We start from the raw sequence: 18659 nt of genomic DNA on the forward strand, positions 1-18659 counted from the left end.
TAATGTGTATATATGACATTAAAACAAAAGTTAGTATTAATTTATTATGGAGAAACCCTAGAAGCTTTTCTAATAAGTACATAAATAACACAAGGATTCCTATCCTACTCATTATTTTATGAAGTTCCAAAAATTATATTTAATTAATCAGACAGGTAAAATGTATATCATATAATTCTAGAATCATTATGATACAATAATATATTACAGTGTTATGATATTATTGTTGTTCAGTCATCTCAGTTGTGTCAGACTCTTTGTGACCCCATTTGGGGTTCTCTTGGCAAAGATACCGGAGTGGTTTGCCATTTCTTTCTCCAGCTCATTTTACGGATAAGGAAACTGAGGCAATAGGGTTAAGTGACTTGTCTAGGATCACACAGCTGGTGAGTGTCTGAGGCCACATTTGAACTCAGGTCTTCCTGACTGCAGGCCCAGTACTCTATCCAGCATACCACCTGTCTGCCCTATAATTATATTATATAAGACAATATAAAGATCAGCAAATAGAAAAGACAATTATTCCAATTGCAGGTGACATAGGTTTACTTAGAAACCCCCAGAAAATCAAAAAAGAAACTCATCAAGACAATAGCTCCAATAAATGTAGTAGCATACAAAATAAACTCATAACAGCATCAATATTTCCACATACTACAAATCCCCCCCCAAAAATAAGAGGAGAAACCTTATTTAAAATAACTAATTAATTCATAAAATTCTAGGAGTTAGTCTACCAAAACATTTATAACAATTTTATAAATATGTTTTACATAAATAAAGGAACAACTAAACCACCGGAGAAATGTTCATTATTCATAGTTGGTCAATGCCAACACAATAAAAATAGTTGACAGATTTAAGACAGTATCATTTAAACTATCAAATGATTACTTTATACAAGTAAGCAAAATAAGTCAATCCCAATTGCCCCAAGTATTGCTCCCTGCCCATACAGTGCATTTTTATTTTGCATATATATTGTACTTAATTGTCTTTAAGTGGGTTATATCCTCCTATTAAAAAAGGTAAGTTTCTTGAAGGCAGGAACTCTTCTACTTTTTTATTTGTATCCCCAGGGCCTAGCAAATAGTAGACATTTAATAAGTGCCTATTAACTGATTAATTTAAAGGAACAGAATAATTTCAAGATAAGCAACAAAGAAAAAAAGGATGAAATAAGCAATCTAGAACAGTAGACTTATGGCAGGGCCAGCTAAACACTAAGTACTATAATTCATTTCATAATTTCTGTTTTAGTGCTGCTATAATCCTTTCAATAAGGATATGGTCATTATTTAGGATTTTTGTACCTGAGAGTGCCATTCTTTCTTCATGAATATAAATTAATTGATAAGAAGTGCTACAGAGAAGGCCCTGAGATAATATAAATCATGTTCACTATGCTTACAGAATGTTTTAAATCTGGAAGTTGCTAAAGACTTAAGAGTTGAGTAAGAAATTCAAGACAGGAACAAACTCAATGGCATTTTTTGTTTCTTTGTTTGACCAAAAGGCCTCTTCTTACCTTAGGCTACCTGTGCCAGGGATGTATTCCTGGGCCATGGCGGGGTTTCTAAGACTTTAGCAAGGGCCACAAATGTAAACAAGCACCCTTCTCCAATAAAACAGGCTAAAGTCAGTCACAGGTTGAGTCAGACTGCATGAACTTCCTTTTTCTCCCCTCCATTGACTAATTACAGTGTTCAAAGATTTCAAAGCATTAACATGTAAGCAGAAGAAACAGATAACACCTTACTCTCCAACCAATTAATGCCCCCAAATTCTTGGGAAACATGGAAAATTAACAGGTAAGAAAAGCTTTTCTGTCTAAGAGAACTCTAAAAGCCTCATGATGGAAAATACTATACACACCCAGAGAAAGAACCATGGATTCTGAACGCAGATCAAAGCATAGTATTTGTTCTTTCTCTTTTTTTGTTATTGTTTCTTCTTTCTTGTGGTTTCTCTCATTGACTCTAAATAATTCTTTTTCACAAACATGACCGTGAGAGATGATCTCTCAGAAGTGAAGCCTCCTCAAAGGGTCATTAGTTCTTGTTAATGGTTCTGGTACTGTTGCTTTTGAGTGGTACATGGGTACCAACACTAAGTGAAGACCCCTCAGAATACAAGACCCCCTCCCCTAGCCTTCTCCCTCCCCTACTCTTAGATAGTGTTAGCAGAAATTCCTGAGCCATAAGAGCATCCTGTCTAGCTAGTTATACGACCTTGGGTAAAAGGCTGCTGAAACTGTGAGGCCCTGAAAAGGGGAACATGCTAACATAATTTCTATACCTCTTTGTTCTCTCTGTTACTGAGGTAGTTTTTACACGAATAGATTGTACACCTGAGGCTCAGCCAATGAGGCAACGGGAAGGGGGGTTGGGTAGGCTGCTGCATTAGGGTCTATATAATCTTGCCTTAAACAAAGAGCACCCACACCCCTGGGGCAGCTTAGGCAGCATGGGGGGTGCCCTTTCTTGAGAAAGTCAATAAAGAGATTACTCCTTTTTGCAAACTTTTGTCAAGACTGGTTTTTAATTTGGGCAGGTGGTATCTGTCCCACACATGACTAATGTGGAAGGATGTTTAATATGATTGTACATGTATAGCCTATATCAGACTGAATGCCATCTTGGAGAGGGGGAAAGGGAGTGAGGAGGAGAAAATTCAGAACTCAAAATCTTATGGAAGTGAATGCTGAAAACTAAAAATAAATAAATTAAAAGAAAAGCTTTCCTGTATGAAAAAAAGAAGAAAAACACCCTGGGAGTTAGAAGTTTTAGGTTCAATATAATAGGTTCAAAAACAATAAATAAAAAGTGACCAGATCAATTAGAACTTTTTCCTTTTCTATGTTATAGACACTAATTTACTAAACAATCATTCACTTAGAAGACATTCCATTTAGTGTAGGAACCAGAATGGTAGGAGAATGTGATGAATAATTTTCATTTTACAGAAAAAAATCCTATGAATTTGTAGCACTAAATGAAGCTCAGTGTTTAGTAAAGAAACAACACAAACTAACAGAGGAAGGAATCTGACTTAAACTGAGAAACTGGACTCAATTGGGCTAAAAAAACCAAACAGTATTTTGTTAGAAAAGAGGTTCACATAGTTTAAAAAAAACACTGAGCTAGTGACTCAAAGGAAAAAAAATTATTTTCACAAGGACAATATACTTAGAAGAAATGAAGCAAGACATTAAAAACGAAATTTAAAAAAAACTCTGGAGGGAGGAAATGGAAAGAGTAAGCAGTTTAGAAAAGAAAGTGATAAACACTACTCACATATTAGACTACCTAAAAATTAGAATAGGCCAAGCAGAAATCAATGACCCCATGAGATAAGCAATGAAGAAAACAAAATCAAAAGATGAAAAACCAAAAGAAAAATGTAAGAGATCTGATATTAAAAATAACTGACTTGGAAAATAGGTCAAGGAGATAAAATCTTAAAGCCCTGTCCAACATGTCATTTTCCTTTTAGGTCAACTTTGTTAATCCAGTGGGTATGAGGTGGAACAACTCAGGGTTACTTTGATTAGCATTGCTCTAATTATTAGTGATTTAGGCCACCTTAATAAGACTGCTAATAACTTAAAATTCTTCCCTTGAAAACTATCTCTTCATATACTTTGACTATTTGTCAACTGATTAATAGCACTTTTTATAAATTTGAATCAGTTTCTTATGTATCTTAGATATGAAACCTTTACCAGAAAAACTTTTCATAAAGTTTTTTTCTAAGTTAATGGATTCTTTTCTAATTTTAATTGCATTGGCTTTTGACATGCAACAACTTTTTAATTTTATGGAATTTAAAACTATCCATTTTATCTTCTGTGATTATCCACAAATCTGAAAGGTAATTTCCTTCTTGCTTCTGTAATTTCTTTGTGAGTGACTTATTAGATCTAAGTCATGTGTTCATGTGAAGCTCATTTTGGTATATAATATGAGGTCAGTTGTAAACCTATTTTCTGCTAGACAGCTTTTCAATTTTCCCAGCAGATTTTGTCAGAGAGTCCTTATTCCAGGAGCCAGGGTCTTTGGGTTTAAAAAGCACTATGTCTTTTTTGCTTCTATACATTGTGTCTAATCTGTTCCACTAATCAGTCTCTCCAGTTTTTAAGCAGTACCAAATCATTTTTGATGATTATTTTTTTGTAGCTTCAGAATTACTACTGCTAGGCCTTCCCACCATCCCCCCCGCCACATTTTTTTTTCATTATCTAGCTTGAAATTCTTTATCTTTTATTCCTTCAGATGAATTTTGTTACCCTTTAGTAGTCTGGTATATCACTGAATGGGTAAACTAATTAAGGAAGCACTTTCAGCCTTCCAATGAATAATTAATATTTCTCTAATTACTCTGGACTATTTTATTACTACAGCTTTTTTTTTTCCTTCCAAGGTGGCACCCTGAATAGGAGGAAGACTGCCTGGCTCCCACACATTTAATCCAGACAAATCTTGAAGACTCTACTTGACTGAATAATGATGAAAAAAATCTAGTAAGAAATTATCTTGGTGATTTCTTCTACCTCGGCACTGCAAAGCCCCAACTTAAGACCTCTGAGATCCCTAACACTCAATTTGGAACTTCCAAAAGGGCCCTGAAGATTCAGAGGTCTGACCCTCAAAGATCCAAGTGGACCTAACCTTATAGGTAGAAGACAGCTCTAAGAACCCAGAGGACCTAGGATGAGATGAGCAAGGAGCAAAGATAATTTAAGAATCATTGGATTCCCTGAAAACCATTCTTTTTAAAAAGCTGGACACTGGTTGGGGGGGGGGCTGCAGAGCCAAGATGGCAGAGTGAAAGCAGTGACTTGCTTTCAAACCCCTCAAAATACCCATAAAAAAATGGCTCTAAACAAATTCTAAAGCAGCAGAACCCACAAAAAGACACAGTAAAACAAATTTCCAGCCCAAGACAACCTGGATTGTTGATCAGAAAGGTATATTGCACTGGGTGGGGAGAGGAATGCAGTGTGATATGGGCCAGTGGGCCACAGCGAACCTGGAGCAGGCCTCAGAGGACTGAATTACGGGCAGCTGTGGTGGCTTTCAGACTTCTCAACTCATGAATGCCAAAGACAACTCAGACGGTCAATGGCAAAAGTCTGTTTCTGCAGTGGTGAGAGAGGAGCGTGGGGTCTCAGCTCCATTCCCTGAGGAAATCAGTCCCGGGGAGGCGGCTGCCTCCTGAGCTTCCAGCCCACTGACTAAGGGGGAATCCTGTAGCTGATCAGAGGAGGATTGCAGGGATCTCTCTGCTGGTGCAGGATTCTCTTGCTTTGCCCATGTTTGGATCTGGGTCACAGTTCTGGGTGGCGGTGCTAGGGTGAGGAGGAGTGCTGGGTAGGTGGAGCTTGTAGTAGCGGTGCAGAGGAAACCCTCTTCACAGTTCCAATACCGAAAAGACTGCTTGTGGTCAGTCACTCATAGACCACAGCACAGGCCAGGAAAACAGCAAACACCTTGACCCTTATCATACCACCTTGGAAGAACTAAAAATTTACAGGTCCCTACAAGTATCTCTGAAAACAGCTGTACAAACCCCTGAAGCTTGGGATAGTACATTCTCCACATTGGAAGCAGACTCTTACCTTAACAAAGAGCTTAAAACTCAAGTAAAGTTGGCTGGGATCACGCAAACATCGCAAAAAGAGTCAGACTATATTATCTTACTTTGGTGACAAAGAAGATCAAAACATATAACCAGAAGAAGACAACAAAGTCAAAGCTCCTACATCCAAAGCCTCCAAGAAAAATATGAATCAGTTCTAGGCCTTGGAAGAGCTCAAAAGGGATTTTGAGAAGCAAGTAAGAGAAGCAGAGGAAAAACTGGGAAGAGAAATGAAAGTGATGCAAGAAAATCATGAAAAACAAGTCAACAGCTTGCTAAAGGAGACCCAAAAAATACTGAAGAAAATAACACCTTAAAAAAAGCCTAAACCAAATGGCAAAAGAGGTCCAAAAAGCCAATGAGGAGAATGCCTTAAAAAGCAAAATTGGCCAAATGCAAAAGGAAGTCCAAAAGATTACTGAAGAAAATACTTTATTAAAAATTAGAATAGAGCAATTAGAAGATAGTGACTTTATGAGAAATCGAGATACTGTAAAACAAATCCAAAAGAATGAAAAATCAGAAAACTATGTGAAATATCTCACTGGAAAAATAACTGACCTGGAAAATAGATCCAAAGAGAGAGAATTTAAAAATTATTGGACTATCTGAAAGCCATGATCAAAAAAAGAGCCTAGAAAGAAATTATCAAGGAAAACTGCCCTGATATTTTAGAAACAGAGGGCAAAATAGAAATTGAAAGAATCCACAGATCTCCTTCTGAAAGAAATCCGCAAAGGAAAACTCCTAGGAATATTGTAGCCAAATTCCAGAGTTCCCAGGTCAAGGAGAAAAGATTGCAAGCACCCAGAAAGAAACAATTCAAGTATTGTGGAAACACAATCAGGATAACACAAGATTTAGCAGCTTCTACATTAAAAGAACACAGGGCATGGAATATAATATTCTGGAGGGCAAAGGAGATAGGATTACAACCAAGAATCACCTACCCAGCAAAACTGAGTATAATCCTTCAGGGGGAAAAATGGTCATTCAGTAAAATAGAGGACTTTCAAGCATTCCTGATGAAAAGACCAGAGCTGAATAGAAAATCTGACTTTCAAATACAAGACTCAAGTGGAACACGAAGAGCTATTCTTAGGATCATAGATTTCTAGAACTGGAATGCTCTATAGAGATCATTCATCTTACATATGAAGAAACTGAGGCAAAGTCAGTTCAAAGGACTTGCATAAGCTCTGTTTGTGGTGGCTAAGAATTAAGACTCGAGGGGATGCCCATCAATTGGAGAATGGCTTAACAAGTTGTGGTATGTAATTTTAATGGAATATTATTGTGTTATAAGAAATGACAAGCAAGATAATTTCAGAGAAACTTGGAAAGATTTACATGAACTGATGCAGAGTAAAGTGAGCAGAACTAAGAAAACATTGTATACATTAACAGCAATACTGTAGGGTGATCAACTGTGAATGACTGAGCTATTCTCAGCAACACAATGACTGAAGACAATTCCAAAAGATTTATAATGAAAAATGCTATCCACCTCTATCTAGAGAAAGAACTGATAGAGTCTGAATACAGACTGAAGCATACTATTTTTTCACTCTCTTCTTTCCTTCCTTCCTTCCTTCCTTCTTTTCTTTTTCTTTCTTGTGAGAGTTTTGCACAAAATGACTAATATGTAAATGTTTTACATGATTCTACACATATAACTTGTATCAGCTTGCTTATTGTCTCGGGGGGAGGGAGGGATAGAATATGGAACTAAAAAAAATCTTAATGTTAAAATTTGTTTTTACATGTAATTGGGGGGGAGGAACAAAATATTAATAATAAAAAAAAGCTGGACACTATTTCAAGAAACAATAAATGAAAAGTGCCCAGATCAGTTAGAACCAGATCAATCAGAGAGCAAATAAAATGAATCCACAGATAGCCTCCTGAACAAAAATCCAAAAGGAAAAGTCCTAGGAATGTCACAGCCAAAATCCAGAGGTCCAATGTCAAAGAAAAAAAAAATACTGCAAGCATCCAGAAAGAAGCAGTTCAAAGAACCAAAGAACTACATTAGGTCTGCACAAGCCCTAGCAGCTTCATCTAAAAAAATGAGAAAACCTGAAATACAATATTGTAAAGGCAAAAGAGATTTACAACCAAGAATAATTTACCGTATAAAGCTTAGTCACACAAGGGAAAAAAAGGCCAAAACTGGGTAGAAAGTTTGAAATACAAACACAAGAATCATGAGAAACACTGAAAGACAGGATCACACTTATACAACTTGACCTTAAATACCACCAGAAGACGACACTGCATAAGTTCCCTTTACTTGCCCTACTCCCAACCCCTATCTTCTTAGCAGTTTTTCTGCTGCTTGGACCACAGATCAAATCCTAGAGAACTTAACTCTATCAGCTTCAAAAGAACTACTAAATGTTTTGTATGACTGTTTAGTATCTCAGGGAAGGGAGGAGGAAGGGAGTAAGGGTGACAATTTAGAACTCCAATTTTTGAAAACAAATTAAAAAAATTGTTTTTACATGTAATTGGGAGAAATAAAATATTATTTTTAAAAAGCAAAGATCTATTGAATGATAGATTAAAAATTCATTGGAGATTAAATAATTTAATCCTTAGGAAAGGGTAGGACCAAGAACTAATCACAGAACTAATAGTTTCATCACAGATGACAAAAATCAGAGAGCATAAAAAATTTTGGGGACAAAGCAGTCCATAGGGTAGGGAAAAAAATCTCTAAACACTTTAATTAATCAAAATGAAAAAGAGCAGGTCAGTGAATTGGGTATGCATTTAAAAAAAAAAACCTTGAAAAGGAGAAGGAAATAAGCATTTATACACTGCCTACTATGTGCCAGGCACAGTAATAAGTATTTGTATAAATATTATCTTCACAACATCCCTGTGAAGTAAGTGCTATGATTATCCCCATTTTAGAGTTGAGAATCTAAGGCAAACAAAGATTAAGTGACTTACCCAGGGTCAGACAGCTAATAAGTGTCAAAGTCTGGTTGGAACTCAGGTCTTCCTGTCTGCAGGCCCTGCACTCTATCCACTACATCACCAGCTTCCTCTGCTGAAAGCCAACAAATCCAAAAAACTTCAATTGAATACCAAAATATTGACTATAGCTGGTTTGAATTTACTATATCACAGCAAAACTAAAATTAGGATTTTTGCCATTTGTGAGAAAATTCAGTGTGATGGGACGGGGGAGGGGAGGAAGGGAGGAGGAGAGGCTTACTATACAATCATTCTAATGCATGACTATGCCAGAGTAGAGATAGAAGTCATCTGAGTTGAGGAGGTAAAGGAACAAGAACCAAACTCTTCAGAAGACAAAGGTATTAGGATGGAGAAAAAAGATAGCAAACAAGGTCCAGAACTTTTGGGAGAGAAGAGAAAATTACCTGGTGACTTATAAACGAGAGCAACAACAGGGATCTGAACAGGATGGGGTGAATATTAAGAAGAGGCGGTTGGTGGCTGATGATTGACGAGGGAAAGTCTGACTGGGGCAGTGGGGAATAAAGGGATTTTGCTGGGGATATGAAAGAAGGAGTGGCCAATTTTACAAAAGATGCCAAGAAAAGAGAAAGAAGTTAAAGCCATAAAGATAGATTAAGAGGAGATAAAACTATCTATTTACTGTTCATTTGATTACTTAGAAAATCCTGGGGAATTACAAGATTTTGCATTCCAAAATTTTCTCCCTCTCTCCCTCCCCTCCCCTCTTCCTAAAATGGTAAGCAATTAGATACAGGTTATATATATGCAATCATGTAAAACATATTCCCATATTAGTCACAGTTGTGAAAGAAGAAACAGACCAAAAAAAAAAATATGAGCAATGTAAAGTCACAACAAAAAAGAATATGCTAACAAAATGAGAACACAAAAGAAACAAGGGAATACCTACAGAAATATAAAATACCCAAACTGTCAGAGATCTTAAATAACCCAATTTCATAAAAAGAAATAGAACTAATTATAAAAGCACTACCAAAGGAAAAATCTCCTGGTCCTGATGGATTCACAGGAAAATTTTACCAAATTTGTAAAGAACAATCTGTACCCATACTACACAAATTATTCTCATAAACTGAGACCAGAATAATTTTTTTGAGATAAATATAGTCCTTATACTTAAAACAGGAAAGGATAAATGAGAGAAGGAAAATTATTGATGAATATTAATGAATACCAATTCAAAAATTTTAAACAAAATTTGGTGGGAAAAAATTACCATGCTTTATTTAAGAAATTAAATCCAAATTGGATTTATCCCAATTATAAAAAGATGGTTCAACATTAGGGAAAAAATCCACATAATTAATCATAATAAAAACCCAAATACCCTAAACCACATGATCATCTTAAAAAAATGCAAAAAAAAAAGCCTTTGGCAAAGTAAAAAAACAAAAAACAAAAACACACACAAAAAACTGCTTTATAAATTATAGGTATAGAAGTACTTCTTAAAAAACAGTATTTTATTTTTTCTAATTATAAAGACAATTTTTAGCACTCACTTTTACAAGATTTTGCATTCCAAAATTTTCTCCCTCTCTTCCCTCTTCCTAAAATGGTAAGCAATTTGGTATAGGTTATATATGTGCAGTCATGTAAATCATATTCCCATATTAGTCACAGTTGTGAAAGAAGAAACAGATCAAAAGAAAAAATATGAAAAAAAATAAAGAAAATGTAAATAGTATGCTTTAATCTGCATTCACACTACATTAGTTCTTTCTCTGGATGTGGATAGCATTTTACATTATGAGTCCTTCATAACTGTCTCAGATCATTGCATTGCTGAGAAGAGGTAAGTCATTCATAAGTCATCATCATGCAATGTGACTAATACTATGTACAATGTCTTCCTGATTTGGCTCATTTCATTTTGCATCAGTTCACACATGTCTTTCCAGGTTTTTCTGAAATCTGTCTGCTCATCATTTCTTATTACACAATAGTACTCCACTGCATTCATATACCACAACTTGTTCAGCCTTTCCCCAACTGATGTGTCTTCAATTAATTTCCAATTTTTTGCCACCACAAAAAGATTTTTGTATTTTTGTAAATATAGGTCCTTTTCCCTGTTTTATGATCTCTTTGGGATACAGATCCAGTAGTGGTATTAATGAATCCAAGGGTATGCACAATTTGGTTGCCCTTTGGGTATAGTTTCAAATTGCTCTCCAGAATGGTTGGATCAGTTCACAATTGCACCAACAATGCATTAGTGTCTCAATTTTCCCACATCCTCTCCAATATTTATCATTTTCCTTTTTTGTCATATTAGCCAATCTGACAGGTGTGAGGTGGTACCTCAGAGTTGTTTTAATTTGTATTTCTCTAATCAAAAGTGATTTAGAGCACTTCTTCACATTACTATAGATGGCTTTGATTTCTTCATTTGATTCTTCTAATATTATTATTATTATTGTTGTTATTTTTTGGCAAGGCAGTTGGGGTTAAGTGACTTGCCCAGGGTCACATAGCTCGTAAGTATCAAGTGTCTGAGGCCAGATTTGAACTCGAGTCCTCCTGATTCCAGAGCCGGTGCTCTATCCACTGTGCCACCTAACTGCCCTGGATTTTTCTAATATTATTGAAAAAAACTCGTCTAAAACCAAAAGCAAGCATTTTATGCAATACACTAACTAGAACTTTTTCCAATAAATATGGAAGTAAATCACGAATACACACTCTTTCACTATTATTTGATATAGTTCTGGAAATGCTAGCAATAGCAATGAGACAAGAGAAAGAAATTACAGGCATAAATACAGATAAAGAGGAGATAAAAACATTCCTATGTGCTGATGATATGATAGTAGACTTGGAAAATCACAGGGAATCGGCAAAGATACTAATTGATGTAATTATTAACTTCAGTAAAATTTCAGGCTACAAAAATATTCCCTCAAAAATCAATAGTATTTCTACATAATAATAAAAATCGAGAAGGAATAATAAAAAGTGAAATCTCAGTATGTGGGGATTGACCTACCAAAGAATACAAAGGACTTGTTTAGATTCAAATACAAAATGCTTCTTAAAGAAATAAAGAAATAAATAGCTGGAAGAATATTCAGTGCTCATGTCTGTGTCATGCCAATATAATAAAAATGACAATGCTACCAAATTTAATTTAAACCTTTAATACCAGACCAATCACATGACCAATCACATCTATAAAACTTGATAAAATAATGAAATTCACTTGGAAAAAAAAGATCTAGAATATGAAGAGAAATGATGAAAAGATGTAAGGATAAAGAAGAAATGGAACTTCTAGATCTCAAACTATATTTTAAAGCAGTAATCTTCAAAATCAACTGGTATTGGTTAAAGAATTGAGAGGTGAGTAGATCAATTAAACAGATTAGACAAATGAGAATCAGAAACAATGGAACCCAATAACCCAGTATTCAAGGGAAAAAAGGAAGAGAGGAGAAAAGTGAGTTTCAGGTATAGAGAAAGGGTGGAGAGGGAGATCATGGTGAATGGTCTCTGTTTTTCAGTAAAGTGGTGCAGCAATGCTCTCCTTTTTTCAAAGAATGGAGATGGGGTTGTTGTGGGAGGCTTCAGAAGAAAAGAAAAAGTTTAACAATCTCCTGTGGAATGGGGTACAGAGTCAGTTAGGGAATAGCATATTTTATAATGTGTGTGTGTGTGTGTGTGTGTGTGTGTGTGTGTGTGTGTGAGAAAGTATACCTCATTGGTATTGGGTCTTCTTGCTGAGGAACTTTCCCTACTAATGCTGATGGCCACCTTCTCCACAATGTATAATTTTAGACAGCTTCTAGGGGTTCTGAGAAGGTAAGGTAAGGTAAGTAAAATGACCAGGATCACACACAGCCAGTATGTGTCAGACTTGAAACTCAGATTTTTGTGACTCAGCTAGTGCTTTATCCATTTTCCATGTTGGCTAGCATTACTTTGTAAGATGAAAAGTTTTATTTTCATTTAATAGATAAGCAAACTGACAGAAGGGGTAGGAGGTATAGAGACCAGTCTACTGCAATCTGGTAAGAAGAGGAGGCATACTGGGCAAGGGGTTCAATGGCCACAAGGGCAGCCCAGTTTGGTGAGGATACAGGCCTCTTTAGGTGGCTGGCTATTGGAGAGGACTTTAAAAGCCCTTCATCACTCTGCCCCAACCTATCTTTACAGCCTCAGTGTACATTATTCCTCCTTTTACCCTCGTGATTCAAATTGACTTTCTCCCTGTTCCTCACACATGATGCTTCATTTCCTGCTTCCCTGCCTCTGTTCTAGCTGTCCCTCATGCCTGAAATACACTCCCTCCTCTTCTCACCATAGCCTCATAGAATACTTTTCTTCAAGACACAGCTCAAAAGCAACTTAAGTGAAGTTCTTCTTGACCCCCTGCTAAAAGTCCTCTCTCTCTCAAGTTACCCTGCATTTCATTCACTTTACATTTATTCTGTATATGCTTATATATTCTTGTTGTTTCCCCCATTTGAATGTAAGTTATTTTCTGGTAGAAATTCTGCTCCACCTCCTAGCAGAGAGCCTGGCACAAAGTAGGTACTTAATAAATGTTTACTGATTAATTGATTTGAGGGGAAAGAACTCCACTCCCTAGGTGTCAGTATTTGGAGAACAATCATCGTCTCCTCATACTGGTTATAATTCTGTCAAGAGACAATAAACGTGAATAATTCAGAGAAATATGTGATGACAAAGTGAGGCAGAATCAAATAAATGGATTCAAAATAATATTGATGGGGTATTTTGGTGCTTGTGTTTGGGTGCTTGTGCTTGTACTTGTACCCCAATTTCTCCCTAGCCTCAGAAACACTATCCCTGACAGTTTCTCCCCAGCCCAAGGACACTGTGCCTAGCAGTTATTCATGCATGGGCCTCAGCACGACCCTTATCTCTATCCCTGGTACAGCTACACAGAGCTCGGCTGCTCAGATCATGTCTCTGGAAGCCTCCCAATTCCTTAGTAGTTCCTGTCTTGTAAGAAAGCTTTCCCTTGTTGCAGAACATTCTCTCATCAAGACAGAGGGAGAGGGGTGCCTTGCCCAGCCCAAGGAGTTTTGTCCTTGGCCAGCCCAAGGACTCTTCCTTCTGCCAGACTCCAAAGATCCATACCTCTGTCATCTCCCTCCCTGTCTGGTATACTCCCTGTACTTTCCCATCCATAGCCCCCAAAGACACCTGCACCTTTGGACTACCTCATCAGTGTTCCTGGCATTTCTTTCCCATACTCTTTTCAATATAAACCCTAGCTGCATTCTCAGTCTCTCGCAGGATCCTTAAGAATCCTCGCCTGCTGAAAAGCGTAACAATAAACTTTGCCACCTTGAATTAAAGAATGCTTGAGTCTGTGAATTCACTCCAGACGACCCATCCTGTATTCCGGTTTTTGAGGGGTCACAACCTCTCAACCTCTTACACCACAACAATATGACTGGCACAACTAGGTGACAAAGTAGATGGGGCACAGGTCCTGGAGTCAATAAGACTTGATTTCAGATCCTAGCTGTGTGACCCTGGGTAAGCCAATTAAATTCTATTTGCCTCAATTTCATCATTTGTAAAATGGAGATAATAATAGCACCCATCTCCCATGCTTGTGGTAAGGATTAAATTAGATAATATTTGTAAAGGCACTTTGTGAACCTTAAGAGCTATATAAACACTTGCTATTGTTATTATTAAGGCAACAAAACTCAGATCAAATACAAATATAAATTCTTTCCAAATTCCCAAGGTTAAAATATACATCAGTCCCTTATTGTTAACAGATAGTAAACTACAAAAATGAAAAGATGTGGCCAATCACATGCATTCTATTAGTAACTTCAAAAAAAATCTGAAGGCATTGGAGAGAGGTGCAATGTTCATTCTGAAGTGACTATGTCCAAAAAAGTATTAATTTTGAAAGCTTATTTTCATTCACAAAGAAGTCTTTTTTAAAACTGAATTTACTATTGCTTTTGCATTAAAAATTATAACTAATGGATGGTTTCTGGCCACTTTTTATCCATCAAAAATATAATCACTGGTATTTTATGCCTTGACTTATTTATTTTCTGCCTAATGAATTCTTTCTACACATTATATAATCTGAAATTGAGAGATTAGCATATTTGACATCCATAGGTACTTTAAAAATGTTTGTTTCAGCCATTTTACCTCTTTACAAAGCAGCCAAAAAGACTTTTCTGTCCTTTCCAGGATGGATATGGTAATAAGAAATGAAGGACCAAAACAGTGTATAGGCAACTGGAGAGCTATGGGAAAGTTGTTGGAAAGCCAGAAGCCTAGAAAAATTTTCTAGTCCCTAAAAATAGTCAATAAGTTTGTATAAAGTTTCATGAAAACCAAAGTTTTTTTTAGTATCTGTTGATTGTTTCCCTGCCCCTCCCCCCCAGCTTGACAACCCCAATACATGTTAAAATAACTTATTACCTTTAATTAAATATATGAAGGTAATCTTATATTGTATACCTAGTGCTTCACCCAGGTAACTGGCACCATAGTAAGCACTTAATAAATACTTGTTGGAAGAATGACATATTCAAAGCTATTAAAACTCCAAAGACTTTCAATACTCCTTGGCAAATTGTTTTACTTTGTACTTTACCAAGAATGGCTATTGCCAGCATGGAAAGCAGTAGAGATATTCATACTGGCAATAATAAAATCAATTATCATTAATTTTGATCTTTGATCACTAACAAAGATAAAAGCACTGCTCTTTTACAAGTTAAATTTAATTGAAGATATAGAGAACAATCATTAAATTTTACCCATCAAGAAAAGATTAAAGAAACAAGCTGGCATTACTTCAGTGATTATTAAAATGAAAGTTTGTATCCAGAACCATTTGGATTTATTACTGAAAATCAATACTATTATTTAAGGATCTTTTCTAGAAATGAAAATCTTAAGCAGTGAATGAATATATTGAGATCCAATCTTTTGGAGGAAAAGGAAAGAGATGAAGGAGGCAGAAATAGAAAAGGCCATATTTAGTTTTACCTAATAATAACTTTCTTCTAAGTCCCTGAAACCATTTAACTAGTTCTAAACCCCCTTTATGAATAAATAACAGGTTTCAATGGTCATCTGATTTACATTTCCCTTTGGTGAAATGATTTTATAATCACACAAAAAAAGATGTGCTAACTAATTCTGGTTATTTGCAGAGAATAAAACTACATGCTATAAGTAAATACAGAAACTTTTGAATACAAATTTCATGCCAGACTCTGAATTTATATAGAATTTCAGAGAAACTGTGTTCATATCATTCGGACCTGGAACTGAGGGACCACATAAATCATGGTTCCTCAAAAAGAACCAGAAAAGTTGTGATTTGCCTTATGTCACAGAGGGACTCAGTTGCAGAACTTACATTCAAACTTATGTCCACTCATTCTAAGGCAAGTCCTTTTCTCAACAAATCACATCCGTTTCATAACTGTGCAAATCAATATTTTATTTTAATTATTATTCTTATCTTTCTACATTCACTTGCTAAAGCAAACATAATAAATACTCCAAAGCTCAAGGGAGAGTACCTTCTTTGGACAGCTAGTTAAAATCTTTTCTCACATCTGTTCATTGGCTATAAACCATATTGTTTAGTATTGTAGTACTGGTCCAGATATGCAGGGTAGATTATCTTTTCAAATGGGTGGAGCATCTAATAATAATTGTGGTGACATCACTCTGATCCTGAACTGGCAAGAGGACAATTTTCTTACCATAGAGCAGGTGATGACTGGCAATATGATTTATGCCAGTAGTGGAATCAGAAGACCTGGGTTTGAATCCTGGCTCTGTTATTTACCACCTGTGTAGCTTGGGCAAATCATTTAACTTCTGTGAGCCTCAGTTTCCTTATCTGTAAAGCCATGAAGGGCAGCTAGGTTTCGCAGTAGATATAATACTGGTCCTGAAGTCTGGAATACTCATTTTCTTGAATTCAAACATGGCCTCAGATTAAGCACTACCTGTGTGATCCTAGGCAAGTCACTTAACCCTGTTTGCCTCAGGTTCCCTGTAAAATGAGACTGATAAAGGAAAAGGCAAACTACTTCAGTATTTTGCCCAGAAAATCCCAAATAGGGTCACGAAGAGTTGGACACGATTGAAAAACAACTGAACAAAACAATGAAGCTGAATTTAATTACCTTAACATCTATCATCTTATGTTAAGACCTATTGCACCAAAGTACGAAATAAACTACCAACACTCAGAAATGAAAACATACTAATGAAAGCTGATTAAGTTTACAAGTGTTTGACTTCTCAGGTGGAGAAAATGCTACAGATACCAAACATACACCAGAAGGCAAAGCAGACAGACATATTACTCTCCCTTTCAGTACAACCTGTTCCACTTAGCTTATGCTGCTTTTAGTTATATTTAAATCTGCCAGTAGTAAGAAACTATACTTACTACCCTTCAAAATGTTAAAGCCCCTTCTATAACCATCTATTAACCTCAAATCCCACCCACACTATGATGTGACTGGCCCCAACCCAGGCCCTACCCATTCAGTGAGGTTATTGTCATGCCTCCTCCACCGTCCAAATAGCCCCTCCCACTGGTGACATCACCATTTTGTTGCCAAATCTCTGTGACCTGTTCTTTCCACACTGTGAACAGTGACAACTTACTCCCTACAGTCAAAAGGAAAGATTTTAAGCCACCTGTTTTGATCATTACACCTACAACTGAAAGGAGTCTTTGAGCAGTGCTCCCCAGGGATATTTTGCTACTTTTCACTCTACTGGAAGGAAAATTTGACAGGATACAGGGAACTGCTTGGTTTTCTGGCTTTTCACTTCACCCTATGGCGAAGAGGGAGGTGATTGAGCCCTGTACCCCTGGGCAAACTTCAGCTTTCCATCTATATACCTAGCATCAAGAAAAGTTTGAGCCCCACACCTGTGGCTGGGTTTACTGTTTTCATACTTCCAAATGTGGACCTTCTGAAGTACCAACTACTTCAGTTCTCGTTCTTTTTTCAGAGTATGGAGAAGAAGAGGTGAGAAGACAGATGTAAGGTTTCATAGAGGGGAAGAGGATGGTTTTTGAGAAAACTGAAAGTACTGAGCCCAAAGAGGTGACAGGAAAAGGTGGTGATATAACATTCATTCAAAACAGGAGAGGTACCTGGTATTATAGATATTTCTTCTGGCTGGTGCTGGGAAATATTTTAATTACATGCACTCTGCTGAAACTGAATCAATAGTCAAATAGGATAAAAATGACCAGGAATACTGGACTTGATGGTGGAGTACAATACCCTGGTTTAGTGGGTTAAAATTCAGAGAAAGGTATAAAAAGCTGTTTTTCAGATTAGAGAGCACAAGGGTAGAATAAAGTTGAAAGGCAGAAAACTGGATAGTCCTAATTCGGGCTTACTGGACTAACAGTAAAAAGTCAGTCCTGTGAGTTCCAGACTCAAAGATTTTCCTTCTATCTTTCAAATGCTATTACTCAATGATGACTATCTCTATTGTTTATCCCTTGCTACATGACTAACTCATCACTGTTTTTGCTCATATATTTCACACACACTCACACACATACACACACTCCATATCTCATCACAGAATAAAAAATTCCTTGTTATATGTTGTATCCTACTCACACACACACACACACACACACACACACACTATAGCCCTCTGTGTGACACTAAATATAATTTTTATCTGAATACATGGAGACTGTAACATTCCATAATTTGACACATAAACATCTCTGATGAAATGCGGGCAACTAGGTGGTGCAACAGAAAGAGCACCAGCCCTGGAGTTAGAAGGACCTGAGTTCAAATCCAGACTCAGACACTTACAGTGTGACCCTGGGCAATTCGTTTAATCAGCCATCCTTCCGCCGCCGCCCCCTGTGCCCCCCCCAATTTCTGTGAGCTCTGATCTTCATCTCACTCTCCACCTCTATCTTGGCCTTAGTTTTCTTAATTTCATAATGTCCCCAGACAACCTCTGTGTAAAGCCTCTTGGAA

At 36.6% G+C, this 18659-nt stretch overlaps 1 protein-coding gene across 8 annotated transcripts in view; it reads right to left on the minus strand.

Moving 5' to 3' along the window:
* PJA2 (praja ring finger ubiquitin ligase 2) overlaps positions 1-18659 on the minus strand; it is a 119501-nt gene that overhangs the window by 68264 nt on the left and 32578 nt on the right. For 4 of the 8 annotated variants that reach the window (XM_020968832.2, XM_078153091.1, XM_078153095.1 and 1 more), the window contains exon 3: positions 8599-8698. The exons of 2 other annotated variants lie outside the window; for them this stretch is intronic. The gene's annotated coding sequence lies outside the window, so the exon portion shown is untranslated. Of the gene's footprint in view, positions 1-8598; positions 8699-10154; positions 10203-18659 lie in introns of all 8 variants that reach the window. 2 more of the 8 variants (XM_078153093.1, XM_078153094.1) reach the window with 2 other exon arrangements.

This window comes from Phascolarctos cinereus, unplaced genomic scaffold (assembly GCF_003287225.1).
Source record: "Phascolarctos cinereus isolate Bilbo 61053 unplaced genomic scaffold, phaCin_HiC Scaffold_4;HRSCAF=312, whole genome shotgun sequence".
NCBI lineage: Eukaryota > Metazoa > Chordata > Mammalia > Diprotodontia > Phascolarctidae > Phascolarctos > Phascolarctos cinereus.